At 37.4% G+C, this 21,388-nt stretch overlaps 1 non-coding gene across 1 annotated transcript; it reads left to right on the forward strand.

The window, feature by feature from the left end:
• Window positions 1–7,450: 7,450 nt before the first annotated feature.
• On the forward strand, window positions 7,451–7,557 carry LOC127098924 (small nucleolar RNA R71). Its single transcript, XR_007793608.1, has one exon. It is a non-coding gene; the product is annotated as a small nucleolar RNA R71 (small nucleolar RNA).
• Window positions 7,558–21,388: the final 13,831 nt, after the last annotated feature.

Consider the following 21,388-nt stretch of genomic DNA (forward strand, 5'->3'; position numbering starts at 1 on the left):
TCGATGCTATGACATTGTATTATGACAACCTGTATGGTACACCTCTTTCCAAAGACCATATTCAGCACAGCTGAACCAAGTACATTATTTGCTTTCATCACTCATGTAGAAAATATGTGGAAAACAAACTCATATTTCTACAGCATGAAATGCAACTAACCAACAGGACTGCAAGGGATTTGTATGATGTCCAACTGAAATATGAAAAGGGAAAATTAGGGGCTTGGTTTCTTGAGAAAATATGGCAATTAATGTGGAGTGGAAAAGGTAACAAAAATATTGTCTGCCCAATGAAAAGAAAAAGCCACATTAATAATGAATCATCTCCTAGTATTGGAAATAGTATCTATTTCATTTGCACGCTCTGCCTGAACACAATTCTTTCCATCTTCATCAAAATACTCAGAGAACCTCTGCTAGGGCAAAGAAAGTTTTCTCAAAAGTTCAACAACATGTCTCAACATCCATCAACATCTAGCTCAAAACCCTTTCATACTAGAACTTCCTCCATGGAATTTTTAGATGAAGATTTGATGGACGTAACTCCTCTGCGTATGATACCAGGTGACGTTCCAGGCTCCCCTTCCATGGACGGAGCTAAGCAAGGTAACATTCCTGAAAAATCTCCTGATAAAGAGGACATGCACTCTACTGATCGCATCATAAGAAACCTAGTTACTAGGATACTGAATGAAGAGCATGGAGTCAAGGACATTTTTACCCCTCTGTCCAGAAGGGACCCCTCTCCTAAGGTGGAAACCCAAGCTGAGAAAGATGATGACTCATCTAAAACAGAAAAGGAAGTAGCTGCTGAGGGACTATGTTCTCTTGGAAAAAACTTACCTAGTATGTCCCCTGATACTGCTCAGGACATTGAGGAAGAAAGGTCTGAGGAAGAAGATGACACGTTGGTCAATCTTGTGAAAACAAGTGTAGCTAATAGACTGAGAAAAAGGAAGAGTATGGCTGAGATAAGGACAGGTAGGAAAGAGAAAAGGGTTTCTGGTATAGGTCCCTCCAAATGTTGGAGTAAAGTAGAGGTCAGGAAGAAAAAAGAAAGTGAGAGTTCTGAATCTGATGAGGATGTCGAATACGATGTCTCAGACATCCCCCCTGTTAAAAGGAAGTCTGTAAAGAAGTCTCTAAACAAAGTGGCTGCTGTTCATCTTGACAATATATCTTTTCACGTAGAAGATGGTGCTGCCAAATGGAAGTTTGTGACTCAAAGAAGGGTAGCAGTTGAAAGAGAATTGGGAAAAGAGGCAAGTGAAGTAAAGGAAGTCATGGAGTTAATTAAAGTTGCTGGTCTTATGAAAACTGTGACTGCTCTGCCCCAGTGCTATGAGGGCTTGGTCAAAGAATTCATTGTGAACATCCCTGAGGAGATTTATGAAAAAAACAGCAGGGAGGTCTGCAAAGTTTTTGTAAGGGGTAAGTGTGTGAAACTTTCACCTACCATCATCAACAAGTTCCTAGGGAGAGGAACTGATGAAGGAGTAGATCTAGAGACCACAGACAATGAGGTCTGTAGAATTATTACAGCTGGCCAAGTTAAGGAATGGCCTAGTAGGAAACACCTATCAGCTAGTAAGCTCACAGTTAAATATGCCATTCTGCACAAGATTGGTTCAGCAAATTGGGTACCTACTAATCATGTCCCTACCATCTCCATTGTCCTTGGAAGAATCATTCATGCTATTGGAACCAAGATAAACTATGATTTTGGCAAATTTATATTTGATCAAACCATCAGACATGCTTCTACAAATGCTGTGAAGTTACCTATTGCTTTCCCTTCCCTTATGTGTGGCATTATCCTAAGCCAACAACCAGGCATACTCAATACAAATGACATGCCAAGCAGAAGAAAAACCCCTCTATCCATTCATTATAAGCTGTTTGAGGGAAGTCATATACATGATGTTGTTATGACATCTGACAGAAGAGAGCCTGCATCTCAAGGAAGCCTAATTGATCAATTGAAAAATACCTGCAAGGAATTGGAGAAGGGTATGAAGGTGGCCAAGGCAAGAAAAGAAGCTTTGGAAGCTCTGATGTGTAGGCTGGAAAAAGAGGAGTTAGAGAAGACTGGTAAGGATGAAAAAGCACAATCTAGTGGCAGCTCTAGAAGCTCTGAATGTTCTGAAGCTGAAGATGAAGGTGAAGGTGATACTTCTTCTTCTGATTAATGGTTCCTGCCTGAATTGAAGACTAGGAGGTGTGGTGGAAGCTGGGTTGCTGTTTGGAAGGTTGTTGTCTTGATTTTTTTTTGATTTTGTATTTTGTGGCAGTCCTTATTGATGCCTGTTATGTAATATTTAGGGCTCTTAATGAGTTCCTTGAATTTGTTCATTATCTCAGCTTTCAGCTGTGTATAATGATGGTGTGTACTTCTTGAATATTTTGTTTTAACATGCTTAATGTTATAACATCTGATCTAACATTCTCTGCTAGGCTAATAGACATTTATTTTGTCTAATTGGTCACCTTTGGTCAATTTTGACTAAAAAGGGGGAGAAGTGATGATGTGGAAGTTGTATGTGGCTGGACAGAAGGACAACTATTTTTGAAAGAAGTGTACAGGTGTTAAAACAGAATGGTATTCTGTTTAAAAATGTCAAAGGGGATGCCTGATATGGTGTACAGGTACTGATGTTGAAGCAGATGTCAGAATGACATTCTGGCTGGTACAGGTGCTGGAGTTACAATAGCTGTTATGTTTGTTGTATGCATAGATTTAGGGGGAGAAGAAGTACCCTTGTGTATTGTGCATTTGTGTGTCTTACTAGTTGCATCCATAACTAGTAATTCTGTTGTTTGTTGCACAGATTTAGGGGGAGGAGAAGTACCCTTCTGCATGTATGTATTACTAGTAGCCATAGCTAGTAATTGTTTTGCTTCTACTGCTGATTAAACTACTGTTATGTTGTTTAACTGCTGATAGTTTACCTTGTGAACAAAAAGGACTGATATATGTTTTAGCCAAAATTTGCCAAAGGGGGAGTTTGTTGATTCTAAGTGGTGGCAACAATTTTGGTAAAACAAAGAGTGTTCACAAGATGTTATGTGTGATGTCTTAACATGAGATATCCTATGTACCTGCTGGAGTTCAAGAACATGTGCATGCAGGATTGTTTCAGAATGCCACATACAATGACAAGGCTTCTGATATTGGATGTACCTGCTGGAGCTTAAATGAAAGACATGTTCATGCAGGATTATTTCAGATGACATACACAATGTCATGACATCTGATATGGCTGTACCTGCTGGAAGTTATAAAAGGAATTATTGGATTATGCAGGATTTTTCCAGGATGTCAGACCCGATGTCATGACATCCTTTACACAAAACATTCAGTATGAATGTCTGGTGTTTTGTGATTGCACAACTAATGGCAATCTTTGGATGATTGAAGATATGGCTAGCTGGCGCATTCAATCATGGATTACAACCAGATTTACTTATTTTCCAAGGAGATCTCTACAACTGTTATAAAAAGATTTGATTGGAAAATAGATTTAGGGTTTTCAAGATGTCCAAGCCCAGTTGGATGCTTCTATAAAAAGGGACTTAGAAAACCTGTTTGAACACACAACCAAGACTGAGTGAAATATAGAGAGAGAGCTAGGGTTTGTGTCTGTTTAGTCGTAAGACTTGTAGGTCATTCAAGTCATCCATTGATGATTGAGTTGGACTGATTTGTGGTTGTAATTTGTCACTCTAAAGCTGTTAAGCAAGATTGTGTGTCTTCTTGATCAAAGCTGTGAAGCAAGATCAAGAGTGTGTCTTCTTGATTGAAATTGTGAAGTAAAATCAAGAGTGTGTCTTCTTGATTGAAACTGTGAAGTAAAATCAAGAGTGTGTAATTGAAAAGTATTTTCTTTTCTCAAGGGATTGTTGTTTAAAATCACTGGTGTGTGATTGTAAAGGAAGTGAGTGGGTTCTCATATCTAAGAGTGCTTAGGTAGAAGTTGCATGGGTAGAGATTAGGTGATAAAGACTGTAACTTGTTGAAGTGTACGGAGAGTCTTTGAACTAATTCTATTTTAGTGAATTTCCTTCCCGGCTTGGTAGCCCCCAGATGTAGGTGAGTTGCACCGAACTGGGTTAACAATTGCTTGTGTTATTCGCTTTACCATTCTGTTTATTTATCCATTGTGTGTTAGCAGATATCAGTGTCGTAACATTACCTTCGACATCTTATATCTGATACCAGAATTTCAAGCATGATCGGTGTAAACTATAATTTTTGCTCCTACTAGATAAGATCTAAATTTGTCTATAGCGAAAACTACAGCGAGTAATTCTTTTTCAGTTGTTGCATAGTTAAGTTGGGCAGCATCTAGGGTTCTACTGGCATAATAAATGGCATGTAATTTTTTATCTTTCCTTTGTCCTAGAACGACTCCAACTGCATAATCACTAGCATTGCACATTATATCAAAAGGTTCTGACCAATCAGGTGGTTTCATAATAGGTGCAAAGATTAATGCTTGCTTTAAAAGATTAAATGCGTCATTACATTTTTCATCAAAAATGAATTCAGCATCTTTCATTAAAAGTCCAGATAAAGGTTTAGTTATTTTAGAGAAGTCCTTAATAAAACGCCGGTAGAATCCAGCGTGTCCAAGAAAGCTTCGGACTTTTCTGATAGTTTTAGGGGGTTTTAGGTTTTCTATAACTTCTATTTTAGCTTTATCTACCTCTATACCTTTTTCGGAAACTATATGTCCTAAAACTATTCCTTCGGTCACCATGAAATGACACTTTTCCCAGTTTAGCACGAGGTTCACCTCCACGCATCTCTCCAGGATTTTCTCAAGGTTAGCAAGGCAGTTGTGGAAATCAAATCCGCAAACCTATAAATCATCCATACACACTTCCATGATACCATCTAGGTAATCTGCAAATATTGATATCATGCGGCGTTGGAAAGTGGCTGGGGCATTATAGATGCCGAATGGCATTCGTCTGTAGGCAAAAGTTCCACAAGGGCATGTAAAAGGTAGTTTTTTCTTGATCTTCGGGGTGGATAGGTATTTGGAAGAATCCAGAGTATCCATCTAGATAGCAGAAGTAAGAGTGTCTGGCTAGACGCTCCAACATCTGGTCTATAAATGGTAAAGGAAAATGATCCTTCCTGGTTGCTTTATTTAATTTTCTATAATCTATACACATCCTCCGTCCTCCTTCTAAACGTTTTGCTACATGTTCGCCTTTATCGTTTTGCACGACTGTGATGCCTCCCTTTTTAGGTACTACATGCACAGGGCTCACCCACTTACTATCCGAGATCTGGTAGATTATACCTGCTTCAAGTAACTTAAGAACTTCCTTTTTAACAACATCACTCATTATAGGGTTTTTTCATCTCTGATGTTCTCTAGAGGGTTTTGAATCTTCTTCGAGCAAAATCCGATGCATGTATACAGATGGGCTTATACCTTTCAGTTCAAAGATATTATATCCTAAGGCTGAGGGATATCTTCGTAAAACGTCTAAAAGTTGGTTCGTTTCCTCTTGGCTCAAGGTAGCACTGACTATGACTGGACGGTTCATCTCTTCATCGAGGAACTCATATCTCAGGTTCTTAGGCAGTTCCTTAAGTTCTAAGGTTGGTTTCTTAGGGCATGGCATAGGATCTGGAGTAAGGGATAAACATTCGTAAAGGTTATCATCGATGTAGGGTTTCTTAAAGTCGTCATCTTCCCTTATGAGAGTTGATTGTAACTTAATTGTTTTTATAATTTCTTCTTGTTCTAATTCTCTAACACATTCATCAATGATATCTAAGGCATAACATGCGTCTCCCATCACAGGTGCCATAAGAAATTTCGAAAGTATAAATTCTATTTTCTCGTCACCTACCTCAAATGTCAACTTTCCTTTCTTGACATCTATTATGGCTCTTGTAGTTGATAAGAATGGTCTACCTAGAAGGATTGGTATGTCATTGTCCTATTTGATGTCCATGACAACAAAATTAGTAGGGATAAATAACTGACCTATCCGAACAGGGACATCTTCTAAAATTCCTATTGGATACTTAACAGATCTATCGGCCAACTGAAGTGACATCTTAGTGGGCTGTAATTCTCCTAAGTTTAACCTCTCACAAACTGCTAAAGGCATTAGGCTCACACTAGCTCCTAAGTCTAGAAAATCTTTTTCGATGACATGACTTCCCAAAAGACAAGGAATGGAGAAATTTCCAGGATCTTTATCTTTCTTTGCTAATTTGTTCTCGGAAATAGCATTACATTCCAAAGGCTTCAGATCGTCAAGTCTACGTTTGTTGGTAAGGATGTCTTTGAGAAACTTTGCATAAGAAGGTATTTGGGTGATGGCTTCTATGAAAGGGATTTCTACATGAAGTTTTTCTATGACTTTAATAAATTTTTGATACTATTTATTGATTTGGGTTTGTTTGAGCCTTTGCGGATATGGTATAGGTGGTTTATATGGCGGGGGTGGTACATAAGTTTTATCTTTAGTTTTTTCTCCTTTTTCTTGACCTTCCTGGTTTTCAGATTCCCCTGGTTCCTTTACTTCGTCTGGGGGCTTGGTATATTCCTTAGAAGTTTTGGGTTCACTCAATCTTGGGTTTGGTGGCTCATCATAAGCGTTCCCACTTCGCAGGGTAATGGCATTGGCTTGTCCTCTAGGATTTTGTTGACGTTGTCCAGGGAATTGTCCTCCAGGTGTAGTCTGAGGGGCTTGGTTTAAAGCTACCTGAGAGATCTGGGTTTCAAGCATCTTAGTATGAGTAACTATTTGTTCAACCTTGGTTCCTAACTGAGTAATCAATTCGTTAACATGAATGTTTTGATTCATGAACTCCTTGTTTTGTTGGGTTTGAGCGGTGATAAAATTTTCCATAATTTTCTCAAGGCTCGGCTTTGGTGGCACAGGTTGCATAGGTTGATTTGATCTTGGGGCTTGATAGCTAGGTCTCGGAGGTGCATTATTTTGGATAGGGTTATTGTTTTTATAGGAGAAGTTCGGGTGATTCCTCCATCTTGGGTTATAAGTATTCGAGTATGGGTTCCCTTGGGTGTAGTTCACTTGCTCATAGTGGGTTTCGTTTAATAGACTGCATTCTGCGGATTGGTGTCCTTCGGTTCCATATATCTCACAATCCGACGAAACTGCGACTGCAGTATTCGGGTTTATGCACATATGCTCGACCTTGAGGGCTAATGCGTCCATTTTAGCTTGCATCATGTCTATAGAGCTTAGTTCATGCACTCCTCCTTGGGCTTCCTTCTTCTCAACTGTCACTCGTTCGACTCCCCATGACTGATGGTTTTGGGCCATATCTTCGATGAGGGCACTAGCTTCAGGGTAAGGTTTGTTCATCAGAGCACCGCCTGCGGCAGCGTCGATGGTCATCTTTGTGTTGTAATGAAGTCCATTATAGAAGGTTTGAATGATTAACCAATTTTCTAAACCATGATGTGGGCATGCTCGTAACAACTCTTTATATCTCTCCCAAGCTTCGAACAACAATTCTCCTTGGTTTTTGGTAAATCTAGTTATATGGTTTCGAAGAACGGCGGTTTTACTCGGGGGAAAGTATCTAGCAAGGAATACTCTTCTAAGGTTATCCCAAGTCGTAATGGAATTGGGTGGAAGGGAATCTAACCATGATAGAGCTTTATCTCTGAGGGAAAAAGGGAATAATCTTAAACGTATTGCCTCAGGAGAAGCTCCATTGGTTTTAAAAGTGTCTGCTAATTGAAGAAATATTTTTAAATGTTGGTTTGGGTTCTCAGTAGCGAGACCTGCGAATTGTCTCTGTTGCACTAGTTGCAACAGAGATGGTTTAAGTTCGAAATTATTGGCTGGGATGGTTGGGTTTACTATACTAGAACTAGGTTCTTCATTGGACGGTTGAGAGAAATCCTTAAGAGGTCTTTGGTTTTGATCTTCGGCCATAGCTCTCTTAATTCTATGAAAGAATAAACGTGCGCGAGCGTAACGTTCAGGTTCTGCCAGAGGGTATACTAAATTTAAACTTCCGGTGCTGCGAGTTCTTTGCATTGACCGGCGGGAAAATAACCTAAGTCTAAACGATATAACAACAGGAAAATGAAATTTGACGAAATTGGTCCCCGGCAACGGCGCCAAAAACTTGATGCGTGCTTTTCGCAAGTATACGAACGCGTCAGAGTAATATAAAAGATTGTCGAATCCACAGAGACCAAGTGTCAATCTATCGTTATCTATTGCTATGGTGTTTATCTTAGGTAGACGAAATAGGTGTTTTTAGAGTATGCAATGAAAAGTAAAGTGTTGAATAAAGTTTAATTAATAAAGACAGGGTCGAATGTAATTCACGTAAACAATTAATAATCCAAGTACTTGCTAATAGAACTACTTATGGGCAGTGTTTCCTACTTTGAAAAGAATTAATTTAACAGGAACTATCGCTTTCGCGTATTCAGAATCGAGTTGTACTCCCTAATTAAACCCTCTTATTGTCACTTATAAAAAGGCACACATTGCGTTAGACTAGTAAACCTATTTTTAAGAAATATAGTATCTTGACTAAGTTGAAAAGTATTTTAACCTGGATTTCTTAACCAAAAGAGGTTCTCACGAACCAAACTCTAAACTTATAAACGCGTCCGAAAATAGTTTTAAAATCTCTTTTCTTCTTAAGTTAAAAACTCCTAATGAACTAAACAAAGCGCTTTCGCTGTTTTTGAAATAGTTAAAAACAATTAAGTTTAAAAAGACGTTGGACGGCTTTCGATCTTACCCAACGAAAATTAAGTGCGGGAAAACTTAAGTTGAATGTCAAAATAGCCCTTAAGTGTTTCTAAGAACAATTGTACGGATTATCGATTCAATTACGATCCTTACATTCTAACCTTATAGATTTAGTTAGACATGGTGAAGTAAAAGTGCATTAATTTAAATAAAAGTAGTGCGAGTGCGGAAAGTAAATAAAATTAGTGCGAGTGCGGAAAATAAATAAAAGTAGTGCGAGTGCGGAAAATAAATAAAAGTAGTGTGAGTGCGAGAAATAAATAAAGTAAAGCGAGTGCGAGAAAATAAATAAAGTAAAGCGAGTGCGGGAAATAAATAAAGTAAAGCGAGTGCGGGAAATAAATAAAGTAAAGCGAGTGCGAGAAAATAAATAAAGTAAAGGCAAAGTAATAAAAACCTGCTCCAATCGGAGGGTTGAGTAAATTGTAAAGCGGAAATGAAAATGGCGGCAGGATTAACTTCCTTCCAAAGTGCTCCAAACTCGATTACAGACTCGATCACAGACTCGATTACACAATTGTGGTAACACCCCAATGCGAAGCGATTACCACTTTAAAATACTGAATATATGCCTAAGTGAAACAAAGTTGCTCTGAGTTTGCCTCTGCTCTAAGTTTGGATGCCTAAACAAGTGATTTCGAGTTTCTATTTATAAGAAAGTAAAAAGATGGAAATGAAAAGGATGCCCTTCAACTTGAAAATGGGAGGGAAAACTTTTCCTCTTGTGGCGCCCGCCACAAGGCCATGGCTCCCGCCACAAGGCAAATTTGAGGTGCCTTAGTGGAATTAGTGGGGAACGTGGCAGTTGAGGGAAGTTGAGCTAGGACACGTCATGGCAAGGTCTATGGCGCCAGCCATGGTGGAAGCCACAAGTACAAAATGCTGAATTTTTGGGTTTTTAGCTCTTTTTCACTCCTTTTCTCGATCGGGGCTCCGATTAAAGTAAAAACCTGAAAACAAAGAGAAACATAGTAATAACACAACAAAATGATAATAAAACTACTAAAATGCATGCGAAACCGGAGTCGAAAATACGGTGAATTTCAATGTTATCAGACCCCTCAAACCTTGTCCAAAATGGATGAAATTGGACTCTTTGGAAAGGTTAGATCAAGAGGAACAACTCTTATGTGGAACACTTTTCCATTTGAAACTTGTATCATGTGAAGTTTGAGGTGGAAATTTGAACATGTCAAAAAAGTTTCAAAGTGTCAAGCCATATGTTCAATTATTCCACCTTGGCTAACTTTTTATGTGAGCTTCAAATGAAAAAAGTGTATTCATCAAAGTTGTAACTCTTTCAAAAACTTTCAAAATGGTCACGAATTGGACCTTATTTGGATTTGGGATGAATGCGTTATGCATTTTTGAAGTTGAGGAAAATCACTTGTTCAATGGTATTGGTCCAAAATGTCCTATAATGTATCCTTATATCACATGCTCATAAAAGTCGAATTAGATCTTAATCCAAACATCAAAGTTGAATTAGACACCTTGAATTTCATTGTGAAACTTGGAAATATTTCATCTCATAAAAATTGAGCAAGTTATGGCCTTGAGAAGTTGACCTCCAAATTAGGGTTTAGGCAAAATGACCTATAATCTTTCAATATGAAAAATGAGTTTCAAAGCAAAACTAGCTCTAGACCTAAACATGAAAGTTGTTTGGAATGTAATTTAGAGTAACTTTTATCTTGGAATAATTTTCATATGATTAAAATTGTAGGAGATAGGGTCTAGGGATCCCTAGTTTTGATTAGATGAATTCCTCTAGTCAACCACCATCAACCAACTTGCTAACTTGCAATTATCTTGACTTTTGGGACTCATGGGAGATCATATATGCATAAGATGATGAAATTTGAAGTGTCCCTTGAAATATTTGATAAATTGTTGAAGAAGCTTGGTGAAGAAGTTACAAAAGATACCCAGATGAATTAGGGTTTCCAAGGCAAACCAATCCCAAACTCTTGAAGAAATATTGATCAAAATAATATGTAGAGATCATGTGGACTCATATATGATTCTTAGAGACTTTGTGGATCATTCATTGGTTGAGCTCTTAGAAATGAGGGTCTTAAACCCTAAATGTGAACTTGATAGATCAAAGGTGATCATGTGCCCTACCTACAAAAGAATTAGACAAATGCAAAGACATATTTTTGGTATTTTGGTTAGTAAAATGATAAAATATAATGTATGATACAATCACATGGTGCTGGGTGATTTATCTCAATGCAAACCCAATGAATGAGGGGTAAGGAGGATGCTAAGGTGTGATCCCAATGCCAATGCATATGATGAGATAGCATGGGGGATCTTAGGGTCAAAATTGGGGTATTACATCCCTGTTCCTGTTCTTAATAACCTCTATAACACAACCCCACTTGTCGGTGCCACCAGCCCGAATAACCTTTCTTGCATCCTTCAGAGATGTCGTGGATGCCCCAGTCTTCTTCAATTTATCAGCAACAGACAAATCTTCGAACGACGTTCCAAATTCTTCTTCAGCTTCCACATAGGCGAAGGATAACAAATGGCTTACCAAAAGCTCTTTCTCCTCACCAACAACGACGAGCTTGCCGTTCTTAACGAATTTCAGCTTATGATGCAGAGTAGACGTTACATCACCAGCTTCATGGACTCATGGCCTCCCTAACAAACAACTGTAGGCTACACGAATGTCCATTACTTGGAAAATAATTTGAAAATCACTCGGACCTATCTTAACTGGAAGGTCCACCTCTCCAATGACAGTTTTTTGAGAACCGTCAAACGCTTTTACCACCATGCCACTGTACCTCATAGGCGCGCCTTAATAAGACAATCTTGCTAAAATTAACTTGGGAAACACATTCAATGATGAACCAGTATCAACCAACACATTAGACATAACGTCCTCTTTGCAATTCATTGAAATATGGAGTGCCAAGTTGTGATTTCTACCTTCCTCAGGAAGTTATTCATCACAAAAGCTCAGGTTATTACATGAAGTAATAATGGCAATAATGTGGTCGAACTGATTCATAGTAACATCGTGCTCTATATAGGCTTGCTCCAACACTTTCTGCAGAGCCTCTCTATGTGCTTCGAAATTCATCAATAATGACAACAGAAAAATCTTTGGTGGTGTCTGTAAGACCCCAATTTTGACCCTAAGATCCCTCATGTAAATTCCATCATAAGCATTAGCATTGGGATCATGTCGTGGCATTCTCCTTTACCCCTCTTTAATTTGGTTTGTTTTGGGAGAGATCACCAAGCACTTTGTGAGTATATCATACTTGTATATTATCATTTTACTAACTAAAATACCAAAAATATGTCTTTGCATTTGCCTAACTCTTTTGTAGGTAGGGCATTGATCTCATTTATTCATCAAGTTCACATCTAGGGTTTGAGACCCTCGTGAACAAAGAGCTGTAAGACCCCATTTTTGACCCTAAGATCCCTTATGCATTTCATCATTAGCATTGGCCTTGGGATCATATCTTGGCATTCTCCTTATCCCTTTTGCATTGGGTTTGTTTTGGGAGAGATCACCAAGCACTTTGTGATTATATAATACTTATATTTTTATCATTTCACTAACCAAAATACCAAAAATATGTCTTTGTATCCATCTAACTCTTTTTGTAGGAAGGGACATGATTTCCTTGATTCATTGATCACATATAGGGTTTGAGACCCTCATGAACAAAGAGAACAATCAAGAATTGATTCGAGGGTGGTTATGAGCGTCATATATGAGTCTCAATTGCTTCTAAATGTTATATTGATCAAGTTTGCTCCAAGAGTTTGAGGATGATTTGCCTTGGAAACCCTAGTTTGATTGGGTATCTTGAGTAATTTCTCCAACAAGCTATCTCACCAATTGATCAAATTTCTCAAGGGACATGTCAAAATTCATCATCTTATGCATATATGATCTAACATGAGCCAAGAAAGTCAAGAGAATTGGAAATTAGCAAGTTGGTTGATGGTGGTTGGCCAGATGAATTCATTTGATCAAAACTAGGTCTCCCTAGACTCTATCTCCTACAATTTTCATCATATGAAAATGATTCCAAGAGAAACGTTACTCTAATTGACATCATAAACAACTTTCATGTTGAGACCTAGAGCTAGTTTTTCTTGGAAAATCACTTTCTATATTGAAACATTATAGGTCATTTTGTTTAAACCCTAATTTGAAAGTCAACTTCCCAAGGCCATAACTTGCTCAATTTTTATGAGATGAAAGATTTCCAAGTTTCACAATAAAAATCAATGTGTCTAATTCAACTTTTATGTTTGGAGTGAGAGCTAATTCAACTTCTTTCCACATGTGGTATGAGGCTACACTATAGGTCACTTTTGACCTATACCATTGATCAAGTGATTTTGCCAAACTTCAAAAATGCATAAGTCTATCATTTTAAATCCAAATGACATGAAATATGTGACCATTTTGAATTTATTTGAGAGAGCTACAAATTTGATGAAGAAACGTTTCTAATTTGAAGCTCCCATAAAAAGTTAAGCAAGGTGGAATATTGAGACATATGGCTTGACACTTAGAAAATTTTCAATATGTCAAATTTTTCCAAACTTCCACCTCAAATATCTCCAAGTTCCAAGCTCCAAATTAAAATGTTTTCAACATAAAACTTGTTCCTCTTGATCTAACCTTTCCAAAGAGCTAAACTTCATGCATTTTGGATGAGAAATGCATACGTTGCGCATGGCTGAAACAGGCTGGTATCATGTGTCATGGATCAAACTTCAAATTCAAATTCTCAATTGCCTTGCAATCCAAGCTTGCTTCAACATATCTGAACTTCAAATGTGGACTTTTATCAATCATTTGATGGGCCTAGGCGCGCCCATGCAGCTGCTTACCTCACTTTGCTAAATTTAGTAACTTGAATGGAGTGTGCAATTAACACTTGGAGCTTCTATAAATTGAAGCTCATTTGCTCACAATCAACACACACACTGTGCCAACTTTGATTCCCCATAAAAAACCCTTCACATTGAGAGGATAAACCTGAGAAATTCTTTTGAATTTGAGCTTGAATCTCCACTGTTTTGGAATTCAATTCTCCAGGAGTCCTTTGATTCTAAGCCATTCCATTCCTCTTTTGCAAGCTATGGATTGAAGCAAAGCACAATTCTGATCGAGATCTAACAAGTTTAGACCTCCATTGAAGGTAAATTTTAGAAAATTTGATCTCTTTGATTCTCCTTGTTTCTTTCTCAATTCTCTTGATTATTGTGTTGGCTGAAGTCCTACCGATGTAGGCAAGGTGTTTGAGTTGTTTTGATGATGAATCGAAGCAACTCAAATCATGAACCTCATTTTTCAATTCCACATATCTCTCAATATAGTTGGAATTGGAAGAAATGGAGGTGATATTCTTGCTCAGTGATGTTTTTTCTTTAAAAACATGTCCCTGTTTGAAATTTTGGTGATGGTTGATGATGATCAGTCCGGCGAGGCTCGTCGGAGAAGACAACCGAAACTCAGGCTCCGGTGATGATGTGACTAAGGTCCAGACCGTTGGATCCAACTCCTGCGTTCTAATCTTGGCCGTGCATTGTGATTACCATGTTTACAGCGTGCTTGACTAAGGTGTTGGTGGAATGCGCGCTGTGGATCATCAGATCTGCCACCTCAATTAATGAGGGAGATCTGATGGTCCACGTATTTTTGAATTTTCTGATTTTTCATTTAATTCCATTATTTTCAATAATTCATAATAAATTTAAAATTGATCCAAAAAATATGGGACTTTCACCAAAAATTTTCAAAAATTTTTCTCTTTCATATTCTGAATTAAAATTGTTTTTTGGATCATTATTAATATTTTTCATGAATTAATTGATTTTTCATTTGTTTTTAATTGTTTTAAAATATTTTTAAGTGTCCAAAAATTATGAATTTTTTTATCCAAGGTCCTTTGACCTTGTTTGACCTATGATAAATCACATGACCATTTATTTGGTATTTTGATGTGATTTTAGGATTTGGACAAAACATATTTGAATTTAATGCATTATTTTAATATTTTAAATTGAATAAATGCCATTTTAATTGTGTTGACCATTTGGATTGACTTGTTTGAGTTTCTCATTTGTTGTTGGGCCTTGGTCAAGGTTGATTTGACTTTTTCAAGTTAATATTATTGGATTTAGGGGATTGATGGAATGTACATTCCATCTCCCAAAATGAATGAATAATATTAATTTGGTAAAAGTCCTCCTTTGACCAATTTGTGATCTCATTCATCCCTTTCCCTCTTCATCTAATTCCCCTTCTTCATCCATTCATTTTCAATTGGCCAATGACATCTCAAAGTCCTAATGCTAGTTGATTGAAAGATTAACATGAGTATGGATGAGATTAGGCCACACCTTTGCATATTTTTTTTGTGTGGTATGTTTAATGAGCATAGTTCTTAATAATATGTCTCCAACATGCATTAACACCAAAAGTTTATTGCCCTACCTCAAATAGTTGTGACTTCTACATAAGTCTAATTACGATTGCTTAACATAGCGCTAAATTTGTGACACAAAAGGCATAAGCATTCTAGTTAGTGAGATTGTAAGTCTCCCCTCTTCCATGGTATTGTATGGAGACTTGGCCTCTTTCCTTCCTTTGGAAGATGTTTTGGTTCAAGGATCCATGCTTGTGGCAAGTGGGTTGAGTGTTCTCCAAAGAATGTCTTGAAATCAAAAACAAAACAAAACTAACCATTAACTTACTAACCATTAACCTTTACTTTCAAGCTTTTACTTTTAATGCAATTTATTTTTATTATCATTTGTCATTGTACATATCATTCTATTTGTTTATGTTTATGCAATTTTCACTTTGTCCACTTGGACCATATTATGTGATATACTTTGTTGCCTTCTTTGTTTGTTTGGTCTTTGACCACTAATGCACATAATAATAATAAGAACCCTAAAAGACTTTTGAGTGGACTGTTGTTTTGATCTCCCCAATTGTACTTAGAATTTAGGCAACATTTCTTTGATAATGGACTTGGCCAATGCCAATTTGTTGAAGAACCAAGAACTTACAAGTTTGAGTTCATCTGATACATCATTCAAAGATCTCTCCAGATTCATCTGCAACATTGATCATTATTAAGCTATTATGTTGAACCTGTGACTCGTGAATTTCATCTGCTACATAGGCTATTTTGAAGAAGATCATTGAAGTGGATAAGCTTGGATGAGGCCATCTTTATTTGATGCCTTTTCTCTTCAAGATTGATATAATTGTGCATATGTGTGTTGCTTCATTCGAAAAAGTCCAAGGGAATTCTGGGTTTCTATTGACACACTTGTCTATTGGATTGCTCCCATTTTGGTCAGATCTTTTCAACTTTAAACTTTTAAATTTCTTGTATCTAAGGTAGTCTCTTCATCTTCTCCCCACTTATTTAATTTCAAAATCCCTCCCTCCATTTTTTAAAATCTTCTTTGTGTGAACTACTCTTTTGTTGTAAACTTTGACCACTTTCAAAAAGATAGAAACTTTGGCCTTATGCCATTGCCTTTTCAATCTTATTTTCTTAAATCAAACGTGTAAATGAACTTAACTATACTTGACTCAAACTTTCAAAAAGCCAAAAAGAACTAACTCATTCAAACCATTTTTTTGGGCCCTTGTGCCTTTCAAACTTAAATTTTGTTAAAACCAATATACTCACTTTGAAATTTTTAGCACGAACTACGAGGTTTTGATCTCTCATTTTTATGTTGGTACGTAGGCACGGGACCAAAGGTCTTGTCAAACAAAAAAATATAATTAATCAATTCTTTTCTCATCCCCCCATTATATTTGTTTGTAAATATCACTTTTTACAAAATACATATGCACACAAAAAGGGCTCCCTAGGAGTACCTAGGACACTTTGGGTGCTAACACCTTCCCTCTGTGTAACCAACCCCCTTACCTGTGATCTCTGATTTTTATTCGTTTTTACCTGAAAACTTCTTACTATTTGGGTTTTGTTAGTATTTTTCCCTTTTCCCTTGGAAACAATAAAATCACGGTGGCGACTCTTGTTAATTGATCTTTAGCTTGTTTAATAGCTTAATGATTAGAATTTCCCGCTAAAGAAATTAAGTGGCGACTTTGCTGGGAGTAGTCTCCAGTGGGTTTAGCCTACTTTTTGTGGGAATTTATTTGTATATATGTGATGGTTGTATATATGTATGTGTGATATAACCTACTTGTTGTGCTTCGTGATCTCTGAGTGGTGAGATAAGTTCTAACCCGAACTTGAGTGCAATTAAGATAGGAGGATGGTATAGTCATATTCGACTTGTGTGGAGTAGTCCTTAACAAGTTGGCTTTAGATCCACCTGCTCAGTGGAGACTCCTTTGGATTTGGGAATGTCACACAAGTATTTGTGGTTAGGCATGACTATTTCTAATTGAGTCTGAGAAGCTGAGGACCTTAGAACACCTAACCCATCTTGGCCTATTTAGGACGTAGTGCGGAAACTGTTCAGGTGTAGACTTGATATTAGTTATTACACGATACTACACTCAGAAGAGTTTCTCTTGAGAATATTATGGGTCGATGAGTCAGTCATCTTATCCCGTAATATTCGATAGATGGAATTAAGACTCTGGGAACTTTTTAGAACAAGATCTACAGGTTTTATCCTTAGTTCACTCCTTTGGGACGGTTCTTACCCGGACTCCATGCTCGTGAGTTGCAACAAACCCTTGATTCTTGGTTGATCCAATCAAGTCTTGTCAATATCAATGGAACTTGGATGTTGATAAGGTGTAAACCATAATCCACCACAATGGATGATTGATCTTGACAATGACTTGATTCATTTCTTGACCTTTGTTTGCCTTGTGTGTGATCCCTTACTTGTGATTGTTGCATTGATGCATGCATGCGCATCATAACATTCATCACACGAAAATTTCAAGGAACTAAGGTATTATTTGCAAATATTTTCAGACCATGGATTATGGACGAAGGAACACTAAGAAGTACAGTTTCAAATGTCCCGACTTAAAAGAGTTAAGGAAGCTAACATATTTTGTATTAGATCCCTTGGACTTCAAACAACGTCATGGGAAGCTTATGTCCATCTTGTATGCTGATATAGTTGAAGGACTCTTGAGTGTGTTGGTGCAGTTCTATGATCCTCTCTACCGTTATTTCATTTTCCCAGATTTTCAGCTTGTGTCTACATTGGAGGAGTATTCTCATCTTTTGGGGATACCTGTTTCTAATAGAGTGCCTTTTAGTGGATTGGAGGAAATTCCCCAATCTAGTATTATTGCTGAAGCTCTTCACTTGAAGAAGCCTGAGATAGAGGATCATTGGGTGAAGAAAGGAGGGTTATTTGGGTTGCCATTTGTTTTCCTCATCAAGGAAGCTACTGCTTTTGCTCAAGCCGGTAGTGTGGATGCTTTTGAAGCTATCTTTGTGTTGCTCATCTATGGATTAGCTTTGTTCCCTAACATTGACGGTTTTGTTGATGTTAACGCCATTAGACTTTTCTTGATTGGGAATCCTGTGCCTACTTTGTTGGGTGACATGTATTTCTCTTTGCATCTAAGGAATTCTGAGGGTGGTGGAACGATTGTCTGTTGTATTCCTCTTCTGTACAAGTGGTTTATTTTGCACTTGCCTCAGACGCCTGCTTTTGTGGAGAACAAACAATGTCTAAGGTGGTCTCAGAGACTTATGTCTCTCACTAATGATGCTATAGTTTGGTATGACCTGTCCTTAAGCAGTTTGGAGATTATTGATAGTTGTGGTGAATTCTCTAATGTACCCCTCATTGGTACACAAGGAGGAATTAACTACAACTCTGCTTTGGCTCGTCGTCAACTTGGGTTCCCCTTGAGAGACAAACCTAATAACACTTTGTTAGAAGGTCTTTTCTATCAAGAGGGTAAAGATCCCCAACATTTGAAGTAGAAGATTGTTCATGCTTGGCATAATGTGCATAGGAAAGGAAGACCCGAGCTTGGTCCGAGCAATTATGTAGCTTTGGAAGCTTACACTCTTTGGGTGAAGAAAAGAGCTTTGGAATTGAAGACCTATGTCTATGGTTGTGGATGAGCCATTAACTCTCCCTAACCAAGATGTAGAGGAGTTGAAAGACGCGCTCATCATGATGAAGCAAGAGAAGGATATGTGGGAAGAGCGTTACCATGCTTTGAGCAAGAAGCATGAAGAGTTGTGTAGCGGGGTATTCGTTACCTTTAGATTTATTGACTAAATCAAAAGTAAATCATACAATTCGAGTCACCACCGCACTTCTATTTATCCAAAGGAAAGGTTAGAAAGCGAACAAAAACCGAGAAGTTTTATCAAATCAAAAACTAATAAAAATGTCAGAGATCTTGGTAAGGGGGTTGGTAATGCAATGGGAAGGTTTTAAGCACCCAAAACATCCTTAGTACTCTAAGGGAGCCCTTTTAACCAATGCTGTAAGGTAGGTTGGTATTTGTGATTTTTTTTTGTCCAAGCATGATTGGGGAGATGAGAAAAGAATATACAAGTTTTTTACAATTTTGGGTTTGAATGGATAAACCCATTGCCTACGTACCATCTTAAAAAAGATTAGGATCAAAACCTCGTAGTTCAGGGTAAAAATCTTAAAAGAAGTTGGTGAATTGATTGATCCAAAAGCCTTAAGGTCTTTTGTTATCAAACGGAGAAAACTTACCCTAAAACCACAAATCCACCATGTGAGGAGAGCTTCAACATGCCAGTGAGGGATCCACCCTATAATAAGCATGGAAGACTTATAGTCCATGACTAAGGATATAGGTGAGTATTATATCAACCTCTGGGATAACTCAAACCTAATAGCTAATGTTTATGAAAAGCTTTAACACAAATGGTCATTGGAAACACAAAAACAATTGAGTGAGTTGTATTTACAAATGAAATGTATTCATAAAATAAGGTCAAAGTTGACTTAAAGATTCAATTCAAAATAAGTGTTATGAAAAGAGTTTGAAAAATCAAAAGCATAGTGCTTAGGTTTCTAATTTTGAAAATAATGTTAATGTTTGCGCAAAAGTTTGGCTTGGGTTAGAGTGGAGAGAACAAGAGAATGGCTAGGTCCTAAACATGCAAAGATGAAGGAAGAGAAATAAAACCACTATGGAGTTCCCTTCTTGAGATCATAAAGATGATCCAAGTAGCTCCCATCCTTTGGAATTAGCAAGCAATAAGCAAATAACTCAAGCAATCAAGCAAATAACAATCAAGCTCCTAATAATTTTCCAATTGGCTTTTGTATTTCTCACTTTGGATGCTCATGACAATGGTTCTTCTACTTGGCTCAAGTTTAGGATCCCTAGCACACAAGAACACACAATTCAAAAAGTTCCACCATGAAATAGAAAGAATGGACAAGAGTGAGTTTAGAATTAGGATCCTTTCAAGTTTTTCTTCAATATTAAGCATTCTAAAGGCATGAGGCCTAGTTGCTCTTCAACATATATAGCATTCTAAAGGCATGAGGCCTAGTTGCTCTTGAAACTCCATTAGCATAGGTAAGGTCCTAAATCTAAGTCCTTTCTCCATTTGCATTGGGTTCACACAAACAAAACAAGAGAAGCACAATAGTATATACATAATAATGTGCTCAAGTGAGCAAAAGGCAAATTTCATTTAACATAAACATGATCTCAAGTGAGCAAAGGGCAAAGGCAAATGAAATAATGAGAAAGAAATTAAATTGCATTAAAATAAATTGCAAGAATTAAATGCTTGAATTAAAAGTTAGTCATTAGTAGTTAGTGTTAGTGTGCCATAAGGAAATTTAGAGCTATGTTAAGCAATCGTAAGTGGACTAATGTAGTAGTCACATCTATCTGAGGTCGGTCAATAAAGCTATAGGCAACCAACACAAGTTAGAGACCATGACTCGTAAGCCAAGCTCCTACAACTTGCCATGCCAAAAGAAAAGAAAGAATGACCTTGTATTGATTTAGGTTTTTTGCTTGACCAAGAAGCAGCCTATCCTTAATGTAAAGCAATTCACTTGATCTTTGATCAAGATGAATTTGATTTGAATCAAGGAAGATTAAACCTCTCATATGTCAAGGCCAACTAAACATGATGCATGCAATGCTTGTGCATATGATTTTATTTTTTAATCAGAGGAACTTTAGAGTTCTATTTGCAAATATTAGAAAATATTAATTATTTAGACATATATGGAATAATCATATCAATAATATCTAGAAGTATTTTTACACCAAAGAAGTACAATCTTGGTAACCAAATACAATACAAGAGAGAAGGAAAATGAACATCCTATGGAACCCTAGAAACAATCATCCAAAGCTCTCGAGACCGGAAGATAAGCTGCACGAAGCCTCTTCACCTCTCTCTCATAGGCTGCCTCCATATCTGCCTTTTCCTTGGCAAGTCGATCGTACTTCCTCTTCCAAAACCTGGAAGACTGAGGAAAAAGAGAAGTCACCACATCATCAAGCTCGTTGATAACCTGATGCTCCAGAAACTCTATCAATGCATCCTTATCTCTAAGCTGCTGAAGTAGCTCCTCTCACTCACGGACCCAAGCACGCGAACGGTCTTCATCTCTCAACTCC

The sequence above is a fragment of the Lathyrus oleraceus genome, chromosome 6, assembly GCF_024323335.1.
Source record: "Lathyrus oleraceus cultivar Zhongwan6 chromosome 6, CAAS_Psat_ZW6_1.0, whole genome shotgun sequence".
NCBI classification, from domain to species: Eukaryota; Viridiplantae; Streptophyta; class Magnoliopsida; order Fabales; family Fabaceae; genus Lathyrus; species Lathyrus oleraceus.